Here is a 24,075-nt window from a genome sequence, read left to right on the forward strand (position 1 = left end):
GACGGAGGTAGAACCCAGGTCCTTCTGACTCCCAGGCCCGTGCTCACTCCACTAGGCCACACCGCTTCTCTACCAGTTCTCCCTCCTACTTAGACTGAGAACCCCATATAGGACAGGGACTGTGCCGGTCTGATTATCTCATATCTACCCCAGTGCTTAGTACAGCATTTGGAACACGGTGAGTGATTAACAAATACCAAAATTATCGACTGGGAATAGTGCACCTTCAAAAAAAAAAAAGCAACCACCCAACCCCAAGTCACGCAACTGCTCTATCCCCCAAATTCCCGGAAGCAGAGGGATCTCTCCAGATGTGATCTAACTCAGGATGACCAGTTGCAACAATAGCATGAGGGAAACCAATCAATCATACTTATCGAGCGCTTACTTTGTGCACAGCACTGTATTAAGCGCTTGGGAGAGGAAAATATAGCCAGGTTATTTCCACCTATTTCTTGTTAAAATAATTTCAGGTGAGGAGACTGAGACGTGAAGTGGTTTGGCCCAAGATCACCCAGCAGGCCCGTTGCAGTGCCGGGATTAGAACCTGGGTCTCCTATCTCAAGATTGTCTTCTTTGGCCACTAAGTCTATCTGACTGCTGAAGGGATTGGAGTCCGTCAGCCAAACAATCGATCGGTCATATTTACTGAGCACTTACTTTGGGCAGAGCACTGTCCTTAGGGCTTAGGAAAGTTCTGCTAGGTAAGATTTTGTTTTTATTGCTTTAACAATCCTCATTGTAAGCTTTTATAAACTTACGCTTTGGAGAAAGCACTTTTTCCAGTATCTTGGTAAAGACCCGGCGGCTTCTCCCTCCTTCCTTTCACTTTCCTTTTTGTCTCAGTGAAGAATCCTCAGGTAAATAAACTCTTCAGGTCGGTACTAGTAAACGGGCCTTAAAATCACGCCCGCGTGTTGGATTTTAGATGAATTGTAATGCAAGGCTTACTCCTGTGGGTTCAGAGCCCTCTGTGGGACAGGGACAGGGTCTGACCTAATAATAATAGAATTGGTTAAGCGCTTATTATTTGCCAAGCACTATACTAAGTGGTAGGGTGGATTCAAGCAAATTATTCATTGGAGTGTACTTACTGAGCGCTTACTTTGTGCAAAGCACTGTACTACGTGTTGGGGAAAGTACAGTATAACAATAAACAGACACAATCTCTGACCTCAGTGAACTCACATTCTCGAGGGAACAGTCCCTATCTCTGTAACTGAGGCACAGAGAAGTTAAGTGACTCGCTCAAGGTCACACAGCAAATAAGTGGCGGAGCCGGGATTAGAACCCGATTATCTTTCAACCGCCCCAGCACATAGTACAGTCCTTGGCACATAGTAAGTGCTTAACAATTCCCATATTGATGATGATTAATAGGAGTAATAATAGTAATGATAATAATCAGCTGACGGTTTGCCATTGCTGGAATATGTTTCTTGGTCAGGGTGCCCAGTGGTCACTGCTCCCTCCATCCCAAGCAGAAATGGCCTCTTACCTTCATCTAAAATTAAATTTAAAAAAAGATTGATTCTGATTATTAAACTTGTGGTGTGGCATTGTGTGTGTTCCACAGGTAAAGGAATACTATTTTACCTATAAAAATTGTTAGCTTAAAAAAGTTGCATTTGGGAGGTGGAATTCCATTAGCGGCTTTGTGCTGGCTGTCACTCCTGGCTGGAGGAACGATCCCGGCCAAATTCATCAGGAATTCTGGACGGACCCTTGCTGGAACACGTTTGCCAGATGCAGAAGCCAGCTCTCAGCTGGAGGGCGAGGAAACTCGAGGAAGGTCTCAGAACCTGTGCCATTCGGCTGTTGGGGGGAGGAGGAGGGAGCTACATTTCTGGGGCCAGATCTGCTGTAGGCGGGTAGACGGGGCCAAGGAGGCCATCCATAATATGTTACGGAGAAGCGGCGTGGCCTAGTGGGCGGATCTTGGGACGGGGAGGCCGAGGACTTGAGTTCAAATCCCTTCTCCGCCACTGGCCCGCTGTGGGACCTAGGGTGAGTAACTTCACTTCTCTGGGCCTCAGTTTCCTCAGGGATTGCTCCTTTTAGAGAAACAGAATGGCCTAGAGGAGAGAGCAGGGGCCCGGCAGTCAGGGAACCCTGGTTCTAATCCCGGCTGCGTCACTTGTCTGCTATCTGGCCACTTAACCACCCTGTCCCTCAGTCTCCTCATCGGCAAATGGGGATTTAATACCTGTTCTCCCTCCTATTTAGAATGTGAGGGGTCCGATTCTTTTGTTTCTACCCCAGCGCTTAGTACAGTGCTTGACACATAGTAAGTGCTTAAGCAATGCTATAGTTATCATTTATTATTCTTTTTATTTCTTCACTGTGCTCTCCAAGCATCTTTTACAGTGCTGCCCTCAGCAGCTGCTTAATCAAGATCGCTGATTGATTGGTTCAGATCTTGGTGTCTCTGGGAAATGTTCCCTGAGCGTGCATTTTATTCGTTCTTTCAGGAAAAAAAACCTCCGGTGATCTATTGGAGAGAGTGATTTGCTATGTGGTTTGCATCGGAACGTCTCTTGATAAATGTAACAAAAGTCAACAGGTCAGAACTTTACAAATATACACACACACTCACAACTCTGAACATATTGGTTTTCTACCTATGAATAAACCATGTCCGAAATTAATCTCAAGCAAAATTGGAGCATTTATTTTCCTGTTGGAAAGTACAGGAACGGGCTTCTGATCATCTCCTAGAGCAGCAGGGACACTGAGAATCAAGTCTTGCCCAAGGGGAGGGAGGCAGAAAATCTAAATCTAATTTATCTCTCTCTGCCTCTCTCTCTCCTCTTCTCCTTCTTTCTCTCCTTCTCGGCCTTTTCTTTCTCCTCTCCTCTCTTCCTCTCCTCACTCCTCCCTCTTTACTCCCTCTCCCTCTCATCTGCTTCTCCTCTCTATTTTCTCTCCTCTCTCTCTCCTCTCTTTCCCCCCCCACTTCTGTCCCTCCTCCAGGTTCAGACCAGGAAGTTGAAAATTCCAAGATTTTTTGCCAGGAGGCGAAGCCAGTGACACTCAGCAAGCGTGTCAACATTCTGCTCTGTGTCCACATTTTGTAATCTTCTCAATTCTTCTTCCCTGATTCACGAAAAGTTGTTTTTCATAGTGGTGCGAAAAGTCTATAATTTCCCGGGGAGAAGTGTACACAATGCGCTCTCTCCCCGAACCCAGGTGATAAATGGGCTGTGGATTTCCCGAAGTAAAATGTCTCCAGGCAATTTCTTATTCAGGAGAGCACTGACTCTCTTGAAGCCCTTGTATTTGAATTTTCCGTGAAATGCTGCCGTAATCTACTCAATCACATCCCAGTCAAAGAGTCGACGGTTTCTGATTTTTCCAGAGCTTGATGCTCCTGAATGCTGGAATGTTTTCATTCCTTCCTCATTCTATCCACTTGGTCCTCTTACGCCTCTAAACCGTTTTAACCACCCCCCCCCCCCAAGTGTTTTTTTCAATGACTGCGCTTATGTTGAGATAGTAAGGTAGCGGTGTGTACCTAACCCACATGCCTATCAACACACAAACACACCAACTGACACCCACACATATCAGCCCAACACACACGCACACCCGCACAAACACACACACAGTCTGTCTCAATGGGTTTGAACCACATGCATTGGAAACACCAGGGAGTGAAGACTGCCCTGATGAATCAATCGTATTTAATGAGAGCCTAATGTGTGCGGAGCACTAAGCACTTGGGAGAGTCCAACAGAACAGAGTTGGCAGGCAGATTTCCTGCCCACAACGAGTTGACAGTCTAGAGGGAGAGACATATTAATAGTAATAAATTACGGATACGGACGTAAGTGTTTTGGGGCTGAGGTGAATAGAGAGCGCGAATCCGAGTGGGAGAGGAGGAAATGACGGCTGACTCTGGCTTGATGAAAGAATTTCTCCCCGAATGAAGATAACTTTCAGTAGTAAAGCTTACAACCTTTAAGGTACCACAGCCTGTATATCTAATGTATCTCTCTCTGCCTCTCTCTCTTCTCTTTCTCCTTCTTGGAGACTTGGAGAGCGATCTCGATTAAGCAGCTGCTGAGGGCGGCACTGTAAAAGATGCTCGGAGAACATAGAGAAGAAATAAAAAGAATAATAATTGATAATAACTATAGTATTGCTTAAGCACTTACTATGTGTCAAGCACTGTACTAAGCGCTGGGGTAGAAACAAAAGAATCGGACCCCTCACATTCTAAGTAGGAGGGAGAACAGGTATTAGGAATTGGAGAGCAAGGTAGAAGAGAATCGATGTCCCGAAAGAAAGCAGTCGCAAACACTTAGCCTTTTGAGCTTCCCTTGACTGTTTCCATTTCTCTGGGTCTGCCTTCCTAGGTCTCTCCGAATCTCTGTGTCTCTTTCATTTGTCTCCTTTCCCGCCCTTCCCTCCCCATATTCTTGGATACTTCCCTCTCTTAAGGAAACCCCACCCTCTAACTCTGGACTTGCAAGAAAACAATAGCGAGGCTTGTTCACCAACTGTGTTTCCCATTGTGATGTTGAGAGATTGTGTGTTTAGGCTGCCATTTGTTGCACGGGGAATTTATTAGTAATTTGCAGCCCGTTAAAAGAGAAACCCACAGTGGGAACATGCACAACCACCAGTATCTGAAAGCTTGGTGGAATTTGACACTCTTCAGCCTCTCCCGCCCTTTTCAGCCTTTCCCGCCCCTTCAACCTCTTCTGTCCTGCAGTTTCTCTCACTCCTTTAATCTTTCCTTTAACCTTTCCTTTCCTTTCACCTTTCCTTTACCTTTCCTTACCTTTCATCTTTCCTTTACCTTTCTCTTTCCCTTCAGCCTCTCCTGCTTTTTCAGCCTACCGACCCCTTCACCTTTTCGCACTTCAGCCTCCCCAGCCCCTTCAGCTTCTCCTGCCCCTTCAGCTTCTCCCACGCCTTCTGCCACCCTCCCTTCTCGCTAGCTTCAGAGCCTTATTGAAGGCGATCCCCTCCGAGAGGCCTTCCCTGACTAAGGCCTCCTTTCCTTTCTCCCCACTCCCTTCTGCGTCACCCTCACGCTTGGATTTGCACACTGTATTCACCTCAGCCCCAAGGTCCCTACGTCCACGTCCGTAATTTGTTTATTTCTATTGTCCGCCTCTCCCTCTAGACCGTCAGCTCGCTGTGGGCAGGGAATGTGTCTGCCAACTCTGTTCTGTTGTACTCTCCCAAGCATTTAGTGTAGTAAGTGCTCAATAAATAGGATGAATTGACTCACTTCAGGCCACCCCCACCCCCTTCAGCCTCTCCTATTCCTTCAGCCTCTCCCACCCCTTCAGCCTTTCCCGCTCCTTCAGCCTCTCCCGTTCCTTCAGCCTTTCCTGTCCTTTCATCCTTTCCCGCTCCTGCCTCTCCCACCACTGTTGGGGGTTAGGGGTGAGCGTTCCTGTCGGAGGGGAAATGGTCTCCTCGATGGTAGAGGTTCCTGCGTCTAGACCCGAAGGCTTGGCTCTTGTGCATGAATAACCTGAGCGTTGAGTTGGCCGTGCCCGAGTCCTTTACCCGTGACTCTCTGCAGGATGTGCACATGCGTCTGAGCATTGTTTTTCTTGATTCGGCCAAGTCGGCCAGCTCTGACCAGGAAGTGACTCTGCCCTCTTTGCATCATTTCCCAGCCAAACAAGCCTTGTTTACTGCCAGCTGCTCGGCTAGGGACGATACACGAAGGTCTCTGATTCGGATGGACCCATCCCTGACTCATATCTGGCTGACGCTGTGGGGCCGGCTAGCGAGAACTCCACAGATGGCAAGATCTGGGGCCCGGAGAAGATTTCACAACTTTCTCCATTGCGACGACTGGGTCCGTTCCCAAGAGTCAATGGGGGAAGGTGACTTCTCCCTGGAAAACAAAAATCTAACACTTGAGCCATCAGGGCTTGAGAAGCAGCGCGGCTTTGTGGACAGAACCCGGGCCTGGGGATCAGAAGGATCTGGGTTCTAATTCCGGGTCCACCGCTTGTCTGCTGTGTGACCTTGGTATCAGTAAATAAAATCACTTCTCTGTGGCCTCAATTCCCTCAACTGTAAAACGGGGATGAAGACTACGAGTCCCATTGTGGGACAGAGACTGTGTTCAACCCGATTATCTTGTATCTACTCCAGAGATCAGTACATTGTCCGGCACGGAGCAAGGGCTTAACAGATGGCATTTTTTTCTTTTAGAAGGCGAATGGCCGTCTCACACTTTCACCAAGGGCCTGGGTTCGTCCACGATCCGAGTCTCGATGGGAACAGTGCCAGTTTATTGAGTATCTCTCATTGGGTCATAGTGAACTTTTCTCTCTAGGAGGTTTAAAAGCACCCTACCACATGTATTTCTGTCTTTCCCCGGCTGCACCTGTGTGGATGTAAGCACATTCGGTTGTCGCGTCTAGTCTTGATTCTGATTCCTAGATCTGTAAATATTTCTAGACTCTAGATGCTATTTCTAGACTGTCAGCTCACTGTGGGCAGGGAATGGGATCACCAACTCTGTTGCACTCTCCCAAGGGCTTAGTACACCACTCTGCACACGGTATGCGCTCACTTTGTCCCACTGATTGCTAGAATGGTTGATTGATTTCTACGATGGTTAGAGTGATAAGCTACTTGTGGGTGGAGAATGTGCCTTGGGCTTGTGAGGTACCTCACCTCAACGCCTAGGACAGTGTATTGACCCCAGTGATCTCCACATGGAGGGGTGGATTCATCTCCCGCTTCTGACGCAGGGTACTGTTTATTGCTATAGCGTACTCTCCTAAGCGCTTAGTACAGTGCCCTGCACGTAGTAAGCACTCAATAAATACAACCGACTGACTGTGGACCCTCGATAAGTATCCTCCTCCTGTTAACGACTTCATCTGCAGGAAGTGCTCTTCCAGTCAGTTATTGAGCGCTCACTTTGTGCAGAGCGTAGTACTAAGCGCTTGGAAGAGTACAATCTAGCAGAAATGGTGAACATGTCCCCGGCCCACAAGGAGTTCACAGTCCAGAGAGGAGCTTACGGTTCTTTCGTTGTCTTTGGAAGTGGGCATCGCAGTACACTCATTCATTCAATTCATTCAGTAGTATTTATTGAGCGCTTACTATGTGCAGAGCACTGTACTAAGCGCTTGGAATGAACAAGTCGGCAACAGATGATCGGATTGTAGCACTCGATCAGATCGTAATCGCCAGGCGGGCAGAGAACGAGTGAGTTTCTGTTGTACTTTCTCCGGCACTTAGTAGAGAGCCCCACATGTAGTAGGCACACAGAAAAGATCATTATTACAACTGCTAAATGTATCTGGGAATGTGGACACTTCGATTCTTTTATTAGGGCTAGGAATCCCAAGCCAAAGCCCGTAACTCACTTGAAATTGAAGTATTCGGTTAGAGGAGAAGTGATCTGATAATTCTTGGATTAAGGTAATTGGATTTTCAATAGCCAGATTACTGCCTTTTCCTCGTGACTCATATTCGGTAACACTACCGTACAGTAATTAGCTTCGGCGTCCTCCCGTCCCACCGCCCCTAAAGCGAAGTGAGGTTGAGTTCCTGAAGGGGAACCTGGGTGAATCTGTTTGCCTTTGGGGTTTCTGAATGGCTCTCAGATGATCCGAGCCCCTCATTCCCCTCCCGCGGAACTGGAAAGAGAAAGCTGGAAACATGCCCGCTGCCCATTTTATGGAAAAGCAAAACAACGCCAGGGGAAGAAGGAAGCCAGAATAGGAATCTCGACCACAGGGACAATTTTCCATTTAAGCAGAGGGCAACATGATCAAATGGAAAGAGCACAGGCCCTATGCTCAGAGGACCTCTGATCTAATTCTAGCTCCATTACTTGCCTGCTGGGTGTGGCTCAGTGGAAAGAGCTCGGGCTTTGGAGTCAGAGGTCATGAGTTCGAATCCCGGCTCTGCCACTTGTCAGCTGTGTGACTGTGGGCAAGTCACTTGACTTCTCTATGCCTCAGTTACCTCATCTGTGAAATGGGGATAAAGACTGTGAGCCTCACGTGGGACAACCCGATTACCCTGTAAATCTACCCCAGCGCTTAGAACAGAGCTCTGCACATAGTAAGCGCTTAACAAATACCAACATTATTATTATTATTATTACTTAGCTCCCTCGTGCTTCTTTTTCCTCATCTGTCAGTCAATCGTATTTCATTCATTCAATCGTATTTACTGAGCGCTTACTGTGTGTGCAGAGCACTGGATTAAGCACTTGGAAAGTACAATTCGGCAACAAATAGAGACAATCCTTACCCAACAACAAGTTCACAGCCTAGAATGGGGGAGACAGACAACAAAATGAAACAGAACAAGTAGACAGGCATCAGTAGCATTTATTGAGTGCTTAGAGTGTGCAGAGCACTGTACTAAGCACTTGGGAGACTACAGTATTCATTCATTCATTCATTCAATAGTATTTATTGAGCGCTTACTATGTGCAGAGCACTGTACTAAGCGCTTGGAATGTACAAATCGGTAACAGATACAGTCCCTGCCCTTTGACGGGCTTACGGTCTAATCGGGGGAGACGGACAGACGCGCATTCCCTGCCCTCAGTGAATTTATAGTCTAGAGGGGGAGACAGATATTAGTATAAATAAATTATAGATATTCATTCATCAGTAAAATGAGGATTCAGTGCTTGTTGGCCCTCCTACTTAGTCTGGGAGTTATATATGGCTCACAGTGTTAATCCCCATTTTACTTACGAGGTAACTGAGGCACAGAGTTAAGTGAATTGTCCTAGGTCCCACAGTAGAGGAACTAGGATTAGAACCTAAGTCCTTCTGACTGCCGGGCCCTTTCTCTATCCACTAGGCCACACTGCTTTTCACGGCCCCTTCGTGGGATCAGGTACATTCAGGGGTGTGGAGAAGCAGCATGGATTAGTGGGTAGAACGCGGGCCCGGGAGTCAGAAGGTTACGGATTCACTCGTCCGTCGTGTGACGTTGGGCAGATCACTTCCCTTCTCTGCGCCTCAGTTATTTCACCTGTAATATGGGCAAATGAGACCGTGAGCCTACGTGGGATAGGGACTGCGTCCAGCCCGATTTGCTCGTATCCACTCCAGAGCTTAGTACAGTGACTGGAACGCGCTTCACAAATACCCAGGGCCCGTGACGTTGCACAGTGGTGTCCTATTTATTGGTACGGAAATAGTGCCCCGAGCTCTCCCGGTGACAGTGTTGGCGATCCCTGGAGTTTGTGTGGTGCAGACGACAACAACCCTAGTGCAACCTAACAACTCCAGTGCAACGAGATGATGTTGACAGTTGGCTACTGGGTGATGATTCGAATGAGAGAGAGATTCGGACTCGATCCCGGTTTATCGGGTTTGAGCGTGTTTATGGGTGTTTGCGTGTATGTGGGTGTGCATGTCTATGTATGCACGTGTTTGTTGGTGAGTGGATGTGTTTGTGCATGCACGAACACGTTTGTGCATGTGTGCGGATTTAGGTGTGTGTGGTTGTGTGTGTGTGTGTGTAAGGAGGGGGAGGTGTCCCTCAGGGTGGACTGGGTGGGATTCCCCTCCAGATCCTCCTCTCCCCTCCCCGAGCCCCCATCCTCATGTCACTTCTGAGCTTTACAATGCCATTTAATTAACGGGGGGGGCGTCTTTTTGTTATCTTTTGAATAGATCATTGAAAATTGGTCTCTGCAGGGATGGGCTGTGGGCCTAGCTGCCTATCAATCTTTCTATCTCAATGCAGGAGTATTTGATTAGTGTATTTAAAGTAATAAAGATGTCAACAGCAGTGTCACGTTGATTGATGCTAATGATCGGTCTTTAATGGCTCCTCCGTCGGACAGCGCGCCTTGCAGATTGTGATTTTATGGTTAAAATAATGCCCCGCCATCCGAAGGCGAGGCTATAAATTTCCATCTATCTCTCTTTAATGATTCCGCGCGCAGCGGAATAACCCCAATAACATACATTACCCTGGCTCAGAGGAGGCAGTGGCTTTTAGAGGAGTAATTAATGGTGTCCTAAGGGGGTAGCCAAACTCTCGTTGGGCTCCTAGGATGTCCCCTGAGGAGTTTGCCTCAAGCGATGACCCTCGGAAGCCGGTCGGGCTCCTGGCCCGTCTCGAGGGCGGGGCGTGGATAGCGTCGCCGCGATGGCGCTGGGTGCGGAGGACTGTCACGGCGCTCCAGGAGGGTGGGAGGGAACCAGAAAGGATGGGGGCGGGAGGCAAGTTGCCATTCCACCCCCTCTCAGCGACCGAAATGGAAACGGCGGGAGCAGAGGCGATGTCAGCTAGGCTGCGCGTTCTGCCACAATTTGATTATTTTCCTTTGTTGTTTTTGATAAATTAATGCTGTTTCATGTGTTCGACACGAAATTAAAAAAAGAGGAGCCCCAAGGCTTCTGTTTAAAAATGCAGGTTAATCCTGTGAGACTCTCCCCGGCATTTCTGTAGCATGCTTCTAATTAAGATAAGGTTATCATTTTAAGTTATACCAGGAATGCAATTAGAGCTTCTACTGAGAACTGTAGCAATCAATTTTATACAAATGATTCAGACCCACTAAGGTAGAATGCAGTTTTAATAGGACAAGTGAACATACGGGTTTATTAAATATAATGTGGATTCAAATTACACCTGAACACGCGGCATCTGCAGCCTATCATGAAGGGAGCCTCGGTGCACATTCGTTTCTGAAACCCTCGATGAGAATGGATTAAATCGGACAACTTCCATTTTTCAGTCGTTCGGTGACAGTTATCAGTTTTGATTTGAAAAGGATTTCTTGTTGTTGTTAGGCAAGCGTGTTTCTTAGAAAATGGAAAATTAATCTGCGGAATATGGAATAGCCAGGGCTGTCATTTATCGAGTCCTGGGCCCTGATGGAAAATGACAGGTTTGTGAGGAATAGAGAGAGGGAAAGGAGAAAGAGAAAGTGGGAGAGGAGATAGAGAGAGAGTGGATGGCGGGGGGGAACTAGGAAATGAGAGAACATGCCTCCATCCGGAAGGGTAATTTAAGTCATTATTCAGACTTGGCAAAAAGTCCCAGAGAGGATCAGGTATTGGGAGAGAGAAGTAATATTTCCTACTTGCCACCTGCCAGCCTTCTTTACGCAAGGCGGAGGACCTGAGGACTTTATTGCAGTCAGGGGCCAGGTGGGTTAAACTGCCTTGTCACTGGTCACGGGGGTTTTCCCGGGGTCTGGATCTAGATGGGACAGCCCAGCCCCCACCCACGGGAAGCAGCCTGGCCTAGTGGATAGAGCACCGACCTGGGAGTCACAAGGTTGTGGCTTCTAATCCCGGCTCTGCCACTCATCCGCTGTGTGAGGTTGGGCAAATCACTTCACTTTTCTGGTCCTCCGTTTTCTCATCCGGAAAAAGGGCAAATTAGACCCTGAGCCTACGTGGGACTGTGTCCAACCCGCCTTGCTTGTATTCACCCTGGCCTCTGTAGAGTGCCTGCCACATAGTAAGCGCTTAGCAAATACCACAGATTATTATTACTACCCCCTAGACATGGCGTCCGTACCGTTCACCCAGATTGAACGTAAAGAAAGCCATTGTGGCTTCTGAGCAGGCTGGGAGGAGGAGGAGGGTCCTGGGATTCTAGGACTCTCTGTCTTTTGAGGTTATATGTTAAGATAGGTGAGGAGGAGCCCAAGTTTTGACATTTCTTTGCCTCTTCCTTGGCTTGAGTGATATGGTATTTATCGCCTGCCGTGAACGAACAGTTGTTCAGAACAAACGAAGAGACAAGGTCTTCCGCCCTCTTGGAATTTACATTCTCTGGGACACGATGGATGACATATAACTCTGTTTTCCTTGCGTGTGTGTTTGTGTGTGTGTATACTTGGGCACACACACACATTCTCTGCTTCATATTCATGTCAGAAGATTCTGGGTTTGAGCTGGGGTCTTTCTTCCAAGAAGCAACTGTAACTTGAGGTACTGACGTTTTTAATGTAAGTCAGTATCCAGGGGATCCTGTTGAACATTTTCTTGGGAACGGGCCAGGCCTGCACAACCAAAGATCTCCTATGGCTTCATCACGTGATCACCAGCAACCCCTCTGAACCTCAGTTTCTCCATCTGCAGGGTGGAAATGGAAGGATTTATTCCCTTCCCAGATACTCTGAGGACCAGCCTGAAAACTCTGAGGCAATGTGCTAAGTCTTAAGAGCATCGGGCTGAGAAAACGCAAACATCTGCCCAAAGCAAAACATTCAGATTGTCTACATCCTACGCTTGAAGGAAAGTGAAGTGTCCTATACCAGCCTGCCCTAAGGCAACCGACTACACATCCAAATGGAAGTGTTGAGTGGAAGCCTAGAAATAGAGGAAGCCATGGAATTCTGCTACCTGGGCAGCACTCAATCCAGGAAGTTTGGCAGCCAGAGAGACCAAGTTTCATAATTTGTAGAAGGTCTGCAAATCTGTATTTCTGCCCCAACGTCTATGAGGCTGGCGCATGAGAGAGCGAGCTGTTTGTTAAATATCTATTTAATGTCTTACTTCTTTATTGCAAAACCGGATGGCCTAGGGGAAAGAGCGTAGGACTGGCTCAGTGAAAAGAGCATGGGCTTCGGAATCAGAGGTCATGGGTTCGACTCCTGGCTCTGCCACTTGGCAGCTGTGTGACTGTGGACAAGTCATTTAACTTCTCTGTGCCTCAGTTACCTCATTTGGAAAATGGGGATCAACTGTGAGCCTCACGTGGGACAAACTGATGACCCTGTATCCGCCCCAGCGCTTAGAACAGTGCTCTGCACATAGTAAGCTCTTAACAAATGCCAACATTATTAATAGTGGCATTTGTTAAGGAGTTTTAACTTCTAATCCCAGCTCTGCCACTTACTTGCTGAGTGACCTTGAAAAAGTCACTAAACTTCTCAGTGATTCAGTTCCCTCAAGTGTAAATCAGGGGGATTCAATACCTATCTGCTCTCCCTACTCTGAATGGGCAGGGGCTGTGTCTGATCTGATGGTACTGTTTTTACATAATACGTAATAAGTGCTTAATGAAACTACTATTGTTTTATCCTTTCCATCTTTTATCTCTAACCCCTGCTGAACACTTGGAAATTTGAGTCCATTTGTATCTTCTATTAGACTGTAAGATCTTTTGCTGTGGATCATGCTGTAGATTCTCCCCAAAAGGCCCAGGTGATTTCTTCATTCATTCAATCGTATTTATTGACCGCTTACGGTGCTAAGCACGTACTAAGCGCTTGGAAAGTACACTTCGGCAACAAATAGAGACAATCCCTACCGACATCGGGCTGGAACGGTTTCAGCGGTGTCCTCTGCAAACTTCTCTCATCATCGACTGTAAGCTCCTCGTGGGAAGGGATCATGTTTGCCAACTCTACCGTGCTTTCTCAAGTACTTAGTTTTGGTCTCTGAACACAGTAAGCTGTATGAGGGCAGGATCACGTCTTCCAATTCTATTTCACTCTCCCAAGTGCTTAGTACAATGCTCAGAACCCAGTAAGCGCTCAATAAAGCAGCGTGGCTAAGTGGAAAGAGTACGGGCTTGGGAGTCAGAGGTCGTGGGTTCTAATCCCGGCTCCGCCGCTCGTCAGCTCTGTGACTTTGGGCAAGTCACTTCACTTCTCTCTGCCTCAGTGACCTCATCTGTCAAATGGAGATGAAGACTGTGAGCCCCACGTGGGACAACCTGGTTACCTTGTATCTACCCCAGGGCTTAGCACGGTGCTTGGCAAATAGTAATCGCTTAACAAGTGCCATCATCATCATCAACATCAATAAATGTCATTGCTTGATTGGTTGAAATAGCAGGGCAGGGACCTCCGCCGAGAATTCCCAGAATGCAGAACGCTGGGGCAGATTGGAAGACAGCGGCTGGATGCCCAAGTAACTGTTCTACGGTAACTTGAAAGAGGAGAACCGGGAAGGCGGAACGTACAGCTGAGACACCCAGAGGTGGCTGCTTGGTCACAAACAAGCTACCCTAGATGAATACGCCATGGGAAGCCACCAGAGCCAAGCGCCACAACCCGGCAGGCGGGAGACGGCTTGTCTCCTTGAGCGGGTGCTCTGGGGTGATGGAGGGAGTCCTTCAGCTCATTGTGGACAGGGAATATGTTTTAATTTACTCTTCCAAGCTCTTAGTACAGTGCTCCGCACACAGTAGACACTCAATAATTCCGATTGGCAGACTGATTGGCAGACTGAGACCGACAGATGGATCTGGAAATGACAGGTGCTGCGAGTGGTCAATGCAGCAGCGGGAGAAAGGACAATCTAGAAGGGTTCACAATAGAACGGGGAGCTAGTTGGCTAGGATTCTTTTTGGCTCTACGAAGACTGGATTGCGTTGTCAGGAGGGGCATTTTCAAATATGAAAGACAGCAAGCTCTCTCTCCTCTCTTTTTCTCTTTTTCTGTGACTATCAATTCCTTTGATCCTCAAATTCACTAGTTCCAAATTCCCTCCAACAGTCCAACAGCTTTGCCATGAACAGAGAGAATGTACGTCAACTATTTCTCTCTCTCTTTGTGAACTCCACTGAGTCCAGGAAAGTTTCCTTTCATGAAGAATCCAAATTAGAATTCTGCCTCAGTACATTGTTCCTGACCAACTGAGGTTGCCATGAGCCCAGATTTTTGTCTCTTGGATGGTTTCTCGGCCGTGATATTTGCACTTGCTTTTCTCTCCTGCAGAATGAAACGGCCTCTGTCAGATATTGAAAATATCAGTCGGCCGAACTGGCTTTTGGCTCGTAAAGGTTGGGGGAATTGGGATTTGTGGTTCTATCTCCCAGATTCCCTTGGAATTTCTTGGGAATCTTCAAAAGTATCTCTATAAAACTGTTGGCTAGCCGTGATTAAGCATTACCCAAGCGCAACTGGGAGGGAGTGAATATGAAGTGTTCAAAGGCACAGAATGAAGCGCATAGGCTATGCAGAGGGGAGAGAGAGTCGGGAAAAGAGGGCTCAATCGGAGAAGGCCTCTTAGACGAGATGTGACCTTGATAATGTTTTGAAGGTGGAGGGAATGGCGGTCTGGCATATTTGGAAAGCGAGGGACTTCCAGGCTAGGGGGAGAATGTGGGAAAGGGGTTGGCGGCGAAATAGATGACATCAGAGCACAGTGAGTAAGCAGCACTTGAGGGGCGGAGTGTGCGGGCTGGGTCGTAGCAGGAGATCAGTGAGGTGAGGCAGGAGAGGGCAAACTGATGGGGTGCTTTAAAGCTAATGGAAAGGGGTTTCTGTTCATTTTAGTGTCTGCTTCCCCTGCTGGCTTGAAAGCTCTTTGAGGACAGGAATTGTCGCTGCTAACTCTATTTGATTTTCCCATGTGCTTAGTACAGTGCTCTGCACTCAGTAAACCGCATGCTCCTTGAGGGCAGGAATGGCATCTACTCAGTCTATTGCACTCTCCCAAGCTCTTTAGTACAGTGCTCTGCACACGGTAAGTTGCAATCTCCTGGAGGGCAGAAGTGTTGTCTGCTGACTCTACTGCAGACTACCAAGTGCTTAGCACAGTGCTCTGCCCGCAGAAGGCACTCAGTAAGCACTATCGACTGACTTCAGTCCCAGAACAGACTCAGAATCTGCTTACCTGATCCATGTTTACTTCAGGAGTTTGCAGCACCTCAGAAATCCCGTGGAATTTGCTTTGACTCTTTCTTGGCTGGAGGTAAAACCGAATCTCAGAGGGAAAACGAAACCTCACGGGGAGGGAGGAGACAGAAAAAAGGAACTAAAAAAAGAGAAATTAGCCTGAAGTCAGAAGGAGGTATTAAGTCGGAGGCCCAGACTGTGAGTCTATGAGTTGACATTGCGAATTGAGCATGATTCATTTTTGTTGTTCCGAAGATGCTACCCTGTTCGGTAATTATGGTTCTATTAACCCTGGTGGATTATGTCATTCTGCTCTCGTTACTCGCTCTCCTAATTGAGTTATTTCCAGTAATATTCTGGAGCGTGATGATATTATTCTAGGGGAAGGACTGGGGGGGGGTAGGGTGTGCTTTCAGACTTCTCTAAACCTTCTGAAGTCCCCAGCTCGTCAAATTTACCCTTCTTCTGGTTGTTGTTGCCTTAGAGGTTGTTCTTGTTATTGGCATTGACATTGTCATAATGAGAGTAGTTATTGTAGTAATAATAGTGATAATGGTAATAATTGTGGAATTAGTCAAGTACTTACTGTGTGCCCAGCACTGTTCTCAACTCTGGGGTAGATACAAGGTAATCAGGTTGGACACAGTCTCTGTCCCACAAGAGACTCACCGTCTCAATCCCCATTTTACAGATGAGTTAACTGAGGAACAGAGTAGGAATAGGAGGAAAGGGGTGGGGGTAGTATTTATTGAATGATCCTAGGTATTAAGGGTTTGGGGGGTTTCAATGGCGTTTGTTAAGCACTCGCTATGTGCCACGCCCTGTACTGAGCGATGGGATAGATACGAGGTAATCAGGTTGGACACCGTCTCTGTTCCATAAGAGGCTCACCGTCTCAATCTCCATTTTACAGATGAGGGAACTGAGGCAGCCCATGACTTACCCAAGATCACACAGCAGGCAAATGGTGAAGCTGGGATTAGAAACCAGGTCCTTCTGACCCCCAAGTTCTTGCTCTAGCCGTCAGACTATACTGCTTCCCCTCTCTGCTCTGATACCTGCCCCACTCTGTCTAAACATTACCTTAAAATTCCTGGAGTGGAGAATGTTTTTATCTTCTCCTCCTCCTATTTCCCTCCCCTTTTCTTCTTCTATTTGTTCACGACTTGATGTATTTTGCTGCAGTCACAAAATAGCGACTCACTGTGCAATCTTAGCCTCTTTTCCCCCAGTCATTCTGTTCTAAGAAGTACCTGTTTAGTGGAAACAATAGCGACACGGCTTTATTTCTTAGATTGATGTCGAATGGTTTGCAGGGCCATAGGGAATGAGATTTGGGCTGAGTTAATGCTTAGTTGAGAATCTCAGAACAAGCATCCTATATCGACTCCTACTGCAGATAGGATCCATTCTCCCAAGTCCTACAACAGGGTTCCTTAAAGAGAGAGCTTGGATCTCATGAGGCACATTGTTAGACCGCAATATCTCCGGACCGTTGGGTTTTGAGCTGATTTTAGGGAGAGATACTTGAGTGACGTCAACCCCAGTTATTGATACTGCTGTTTAACGTTCTCAGAGATGTCGTGTTCCGTGTCCAATGGCTGCACCTGTTCTCCTCATCAGTTCTCTAAACCATTTCAGGGGGATGAGGGGAGAGTGTGGATGACCCAAAGCAAATTTTCACCACGACCGCAAAACCAACTCAAATGGGTATACTATCTTTCCCCTCCTAGCCACGAGGGATGCTCGCCCTGCATGGCGAGAGGCCAGAGACGTGCTTGCAACCGTATTTTCATAGGCCCAGTATGTCAAATGACACTCACACCCCTAGGTTCATTCTCAACGTTGGCATTGCCATCAGTGAACCAGAGGACATCTCCTTCCACATTCTTGGTCATCTCTGCTATTTCCACAAGTCTTTCCCCGAATCCGGATGGAGACACCACGGCAGTGTGTGAGATCTTTGAAACCTGACGGCTGAAATCTCATGAGATCTGCCGTTAACCGCGAGTAGGGTACTGTGTTGACTTGGTCCTCTAGCCAAAACAATGAGAAGATAAGGAGATTTGACATTTTTCATCCAAAGGTCCTCTTAAAGAGTTATTTAGATTATGGGAAAGTGATGATCTAATTACAGTATGGCATTTATCTAATCATAATTCCCCCAAAGAATCCCAGAAATGTGCTCTTCTCTCAGAGAGCAAGTTCTACCGGCTTGAGTCATTTTTGCTTTGGAAACCCGCTGGGTTTGCCAAAAGAACTCAAGAAATGGTATCTCTTTATCCTTAGCCGTGGAAGTGTATCTTCTGACTTGTTGCCGGTCTTAGAGTCCCATCTTCATCATCCCATCTTCGTCTTCATATTTGTTGCCGAAGTGTACCGTCCAAGCGCTTAGTACAGTGCTCTGCACACAGTAAGCGCTCAATAAATGCGACTGAACGAATGAATCTTCAGTGAAAGATGTACGGTTTCGATGGCAATCTAAAGGAAGTACAACAGGAAATCCCACAATTTGTTTAGGTGGCGAATAGGCTGATTGGATTTGTGGTGTCAGAGGTAGGTCAGGGAAGGCTTGGTGAAGAACATGGAATTTTATGAGGGCTAAATCCATTTTTGATTCTGTCGTTTCCATTGAAATCTAATCTCCTGGGGGGCAGGGAGCAAGTGTTTTGCTACTGTGGTAACTCTCTCAAGCACTGAGTCAGAGGCCTAGAACTCACAGGCGCTCAGTAAGTGCCACTGATTGACCGCTTGATTGGATGATTTCTTGGCAGTGTAGTCCTGGAAGCCAGAGTTTCGGACGTATAAATACGTGCAAAGTGATAGCAGGGGCACAGCTCTTGCCGTCAGTTTGCCTTCCACTCGCTAGCCACTGCCCAAGCTAGGAATGGAATGGACAGGCCCCTGCTTGACTCTCCCTCCCATAGCCAAGACTGGTAGAGGACTGGACCCTCTCCAGGTGTGATCCTGAGAGGGGCCTTCCAGATGGGACCAGATGACTTTCCGGTGTGTTCCCGTTGGCATGCGTGCGTTTGGGTGTACGTCCCTATATTTGTGTCTCCTTGTTTATGTTCTGAGTTTAGCTCTACCTCCCCGGTAGTCTCTTCCGGTTGTTTTCCCTGAGTGTCTCATCAGTGATGACCGGCATAGAGGAAATTCTGTCTCTTCTTATGCCCTACTGCAGCTGGTTCCCTCCTGTCCTGGCACAGAGCAGTTCCTAAGGCACTGGGGATTTTGTCAACTACAAGGTTCAGCCAAGGTTTGCTAGCTGACATCAGAACCCGCCTTTCTTTGAAGGCCCTGGGCAAACGGAGCCTCGGGTTCCTCCAGGAAATAGGGGAGGGGGGAGCTAGGTGCTCCATAAATTCGCTCCGTAAATTCTCCTCCTTCCAGGCTCCCCTGGGTTGCCACCCAGGAGGGCGGTTGGATGAGGAGGCGGGGAGGGGGTGATGGGAGTGTGAGGAGAATGGGGCCGAGGGAGGCGAGAGGGGACGAGGGGAGAGCGGGGAAAGCCGCCTCGCGTCCCTTCTTCCCTTCGTCCAGCCCCACACTCCGGGTTTGTGTTTCCGGGAGCCGTGTTAGCGTTTCCTGCAGTTCGGTCTCTGACCTTTTGTCGCTCTTGGAGCTCGGCCACACTGTCTTTGTTTACAGTCACAGGCATGGAAAAGCCGGCTTCCTGGAGGGGCCCCTCAATACTAAGGTCAAGCCGCGAGCAGGTGAACAAACACAGCCCTTCCAGCCTCAGTGGGAAATTTGGCTCGAGCCAAATGGACCGGGCCCAAAACCTGGGAGCGGGGCCACTGAAATCACCATTTTACCCAAGGCCAGCTGCTCGCCATTTTGGTCGACTCTCCAGCTTCAAAGGGTCAGTCCCTCTGGGTCCAGATCCTACGAGACGCGACAAGAGATCGTTCCCACCTCCGGCCTCTCGATGGTCTGCCGATCGACCCCGGACCTGGACCCGGACGGGACAGAGAGAATTCTGGAATCACATTTGCTGAAGAAAAGGTCATCTGCACAGGGTCCTGCTACTGTCTGGTCACCCGGCAAAGAGTTTCGTCTTTTGTCTGGGCAGGGAACATTTCTACCAACTCTGTGGTGGTGTACTATCATTTAGTCAGTCACTCCTATTTATTGAGCACTTACTGTGTGCGGAGCACTGTACTGAGCTCTTGAGAGAATACAACAATATAACAGATACACTCCCTGCCCACAAGAAGCTTACTCTTCCAAACGCTTAGTACAGTGCTCTTCACCCAGTCAGCGCTAGATAATTGCCATCGATGATCTTGATGAAGGCCTACCTCTCCAAACTACCCGAGCGCGGTATCTGGCCCCATCAGGGTCTAACGATCTCGTCCTCGCCACTTAAAACAGGAAAAAGAATTGTTTTCAGAACGCGTGACCCTCTGTCATTGAAACTGAGCAAGAATTCCAGGCATCAATCCAACAGTCAGTCATTCGAGGATATTTATTGAGTGCCTACTGTACGTGGAGATGTCCGAGCAGCAGAAATAGCACTGTAGCAAACACTGAGAAAAAGTGGGCGGGTGGGAAGTAAGACTCTGTCCCTGGCACTCAAGGGGCTCACGATTTAAGGATGCAGAGGAAGGAGAAGAGCCTGGCAAAGGGACAGAAGGAGAGGTAAAACAATGTAGAATGTAGAAACGAGCACTGTACTAAGCACTTGGGGAGGCTCCAAGCATTTGAAAAAAACAGAACTGTTCTCCCAAGGACAGTGTAATCATTCTTTTCTCCTTCCACTTTCTCCTGGAATGAGAAAGTGACCTCTCTTTGTTGAAGAAAATATGTTTTGGGGGACGTTCGGCTAGTCGAGCTATTATGCTACTGAAATTATCCAGCTCTGTGACCTTTCGACTTGAACCGTCCTCTGATTGGAGGTGATTTACCTGCCTTTCGCTCCCGATGTCTCTGAGTCTTTAAGAGCCCTGTTCTTGTCGGCTCCCGAGAAGACGATTCCGAGCCAAAGGATGAGGTAATGTTTGGCCGCCCGAAGTCAAGATGTCATTTTAACTCTATCGCGGGCACACGTCGCTTCAGACCAGGCCGGAGACCACAGGCGGTTTGTGGATAGGCAAGGTCCAGGCAGCCATGTACAGATTTTGTCCTCTGTTCAACGGTCCGTCGCTTCCTTGAAAATGTCGGCCCGGTGGGGGGGTTTCACGCTGTCCGATAAGTGGAAGGTGCGGGAAGGGCGGGGTTGGATCAGACCTGGGGGGTGTCTGCTTTTTTCCTCTCTCTCTCATCTCTCTCTTTGTCTCTCTCTCTGTGTCTCTCTCTATCTCTCCTAAGAGATCAGCTGAGGCCTCCTCACACAGTCTCCCAACAGGGCCAGGAATCTGGGAATTTCTCTCCGGGTGGGAAACCAGGCTGGGGCTCCTGGCCCAGGGCTCAGGGAAGACTTCTCCTCAGGAGCTCAACTCCTCCTGGGCTTTGCGTGGAGGCCCTGGGATGAGCTCAGGGAGAGGAAGGGGCACAGGAAAACCTTAAAAAAAGACACTTCCTAGGTCACCCGGGGCTGCTGAGCGACTGTGTGTGTGGGTCTGTGCCTCTGAGGGTATATGAATGTGTCTGCGTGTATGGCTTTGTGTAAGAGAGAAGCACCGTGGCCTCCATGGACCCGGAAGTCAGAAGACATGGGTTCTAATCTCGGCTCTGCCGTTCGTCTGCTCTGTGACCTTGGGTAAGTCATTTCACTTCTCTGTGCCTCAGTTACCTCATCAGTAAAATGGTTATTAAGACATGAGCCCCATGTGGGACAGGGACTGGGTTCAACCTGATTAAGTTGTCGCTACCTCAGTGCCGAGAACGGTAATTTATTTACTGTTTTGACTCTAATGTATTTATATTAATGTCTGTCTCTCCATCTAGACTGTGAGCTCGCTGTGGGCAGGGAATATATCTGGCCATTGTCATTCAGCTGTATTTACTGAGAGCTTGCTATGTGCACAGCCCTGTACTAAGCGCTTGGTCAAGTACAGTAGAACCATAAACAGATAAATTCTCCGCCCACAACAAGCTTACAGTCTAGAGATGAGCTTACTATTTATTGTACTCCCCTAAGTGTTTGGTACAGTGCTCCGCACACACTAAGCACTCAAATACAATAGTACAGTGCTCTGCGCACAGTAAGCGCTTAATAAATACGATCGAATGAATTGACTAAGAATGCTTGACACACAGTAAGCGCTTAACTTGCTGTTAGTTATTATTATTATTATTACTGGGTGTGTGCTTGGGCGTGCACGCATTGGTGGCGACAGCTTCACCCAAAAGTGCCAGGAGAAGCCGCTGCCCACGTCTATAAACCCTTTCCTCCGGGCTCCCCCGGCCTGTCACGTTCAGGGGTATTGGGTGCGGGGAGGCCACGATCAGAGTCGCCGCGGGCAGAGGTGCCAGACCTAACGAGGCCACGATCAACCCCCCACAACCGTTTTGCCCGTTCTTTCCTCTGAAGGAAAACCCAGCTTGCCCCTAAATGACCCCAACCCCATCCGCCAGTCCCGAGAACCCGGGCGCGGCCCTCATACCGGGACGGGCATCGCCACGTCCGACCTCGTTTCTGGCCGGAGAGCGGGAGCCGTCCGGGACAACCTCCTCCCGGACTCCGATAAATTATTCAGGAGGCAGGTTGGGCCGCGGATCACAGGGGTAGATAATAGAATCGGCTTTCCAAGCCTGCCCTTGCCAGGGAGACGTGGGGGTGTGCTTTTCAGGAATTCTCTTAAGTGGAATCGGCTCCGACGCGCGCGGCCAACGAGTCATATTGCTGCCATCCAGCTAGTGTTTGAGGAACAGCATATTCTCGCTCTTGAAGCAGCCGGGTTTCGGCTGGAGTGCCTGTGTGCGTGCCGCCGTGTGTGCCCGCGGCCGGTTGGCACGGAAGAAGCGTGTCCGCGCCGCCGGGGGGGAGGGGAGGGGGGTCGTCGTCGTCCCCCCCCCCCCCGCCCCCCGCCACCTCCGGCCGTGACCGCCTTGACCGCGTCGGCAGCCAACCGGGCTCCGTCACGTGCCATCTCATGTGACACCACGCTGGCGGCGCCGGGGAGAGAGAGCCGACAGAGACTCGCCGACCCCGCACCCAGGAATTCGGCACCGGCGGAGATCTGGGAGCCATCGCTGGGGGGGGAGGCCCCGGGGACCCAGAAACGGAAGTCCCGGGGAGCTCCGACGATCCGCTGCCTTTTTCGTTTTTCGATTTTTTCGGTGGTGCCGGCGGCGGCGGTGGCTTCCCATTTTTAACTCTCGCCTCTTTGTCTCCACATCCCCGGCCCCGGCCGAGGCCGGGTCTGAGCCGCCGGCGAGATGAGGGGGGTCGGCCCCCGCCCGCGACGCACCGCATCCCCGGGGCCGCAGCCGAAGCCACCGCTGGGTCCCTGGGGTCTCCCGGCGGGTGGCACCCCGTGGCGCCGTGGCGTGTCGGCACGGAGGCTGACCCCGGCCTCGCTCCGCCGCCGCCGGGAAGGGAGGGTGGGATGGGAGGAAGACTCGGACCCGGTTTGGACCGGCAGGAAGCTGACGGGGCGAGGGGGGGATGACAGCCGCCGGGGATGAGAGCGTCGGGGAGGGCGCCCGCCGACGAACCCAAGAGCCTGCCCGCGACCCCCAGTACGACCCAGGCCGGGCACCCACCTCGGGGAGGCACATCCGGGGGATTCCGCACCCTTTTACCTCCACGTCCCGTTGTAGATGGATAAACGACATCCCGGCGGAGCCACCCGAGCCGGAAGAGAGCCAGCCGGGAGGAGGAGCCGATGCCAACTGTCATCTGGTTGCCGGCGCCGGGCACCCCCCGATCTAGGGGGAGGGAGTCCCGACCCCTCCACGGCCACGGAGACCGTCGATCGCCGCCTCCAGCGAGGACGCCGAGCGTCGGCCCGGTCGCGACCCCGGGCCCAGGCAACCGACCGCAGTCCGGAAGGGTTTGCGCGTGCGTGGCAGGACGTGGAAGGATGAAAGCGGGGCGGGATTTCGGAGCAGGGTACACGACAAGAAGCCCCCCCCACCCCGGCCCTCCCGGCTGGAGCGAACCGTCCCGTCGGCCCCCGTGTCCGACACCGGCCCGGGTGTCGGCCCCGACAGCCGGCGTCCACGGCCTCTCGTTTTCTCGTAGGCTCCCTTCGATTTAACTCCTTGAAGTTCTGACTCCTCCACACCCCGGGGAAGGGCGAGTGTGCATTTTTTTATTTCGTCTTCTCCGTCCGAGAGATCTCCGGCGACGCAGCTGGATCCAGGGAGGGGAAGAATCCTATCCCATAGATAGAAATACCGTCGATCTCGGCAAAATAAACGGATCCCGGATGGCTCCGAGGTCAGCTGGCTATCGCAGGCTTCCGATGGCTAAATCCTCAACGGAGGATGAATTAGGCGTTGGATTTACATTTTTTTTTTAAATTCCCAAATCAGCCTGTGTTACACAGAGAGGGCGAGAGGCGGAGAGAGAGGGAGAGATAGAGATTTCATCATCATCCCTGGTACAGTCTGGGTTCACATTTAAC

General features: G+C 49.6%; 1 long non-coding RNA gene and 1 other non-coding gene across 2 annotated transcripts; both read right to left on the bottom strand.

Annotated features, from left to right (window-relative positions):
* Window positions 1-10,528: 10,528 nt before the first annotated feature.
* Window positions 10,529-23,602, bottom strand: LOC103166429. The gene is made up of 3 exons (XR_484852.4): window positions 23,210-23,602; window positions 15,555-15,695; window positions 10,529-12,059 (listed from the first exon to the last, which is right to left on the bottom strand). It is a non-coding gene; the product is annotated as an uncharacterized LOC103166429 (long non-coding RNA).
* LOC114807471 lies at window positions 18,395-18,533 on the bottom strand. Its single transcript, XR_003755532.1, has one exon. It is a non-coding gene; the product is annotated as a small nucleolar RNA SNORA7 (small nucleolar RNA).
* Window positions 23,603-24,075: the final 473 nt, after the last annotated feature.

Source organism: Ornithorhynchus anatinus, chromosome X2 (assembly GCF_004115215.2).
Source record: "Ornithorhynchus anatinus isolate Pmale09 chromosome X2, mOrnAna1.pri.v4, whole genome shotgun sequence".
NCBI classification, from domain to species: Eukaryota; Metazoa; Chordata; class Mammalia; order Monotremata; family Ornithorhynchidae; genus Ornithorhynchus; species Ornithorhynchus anatinus.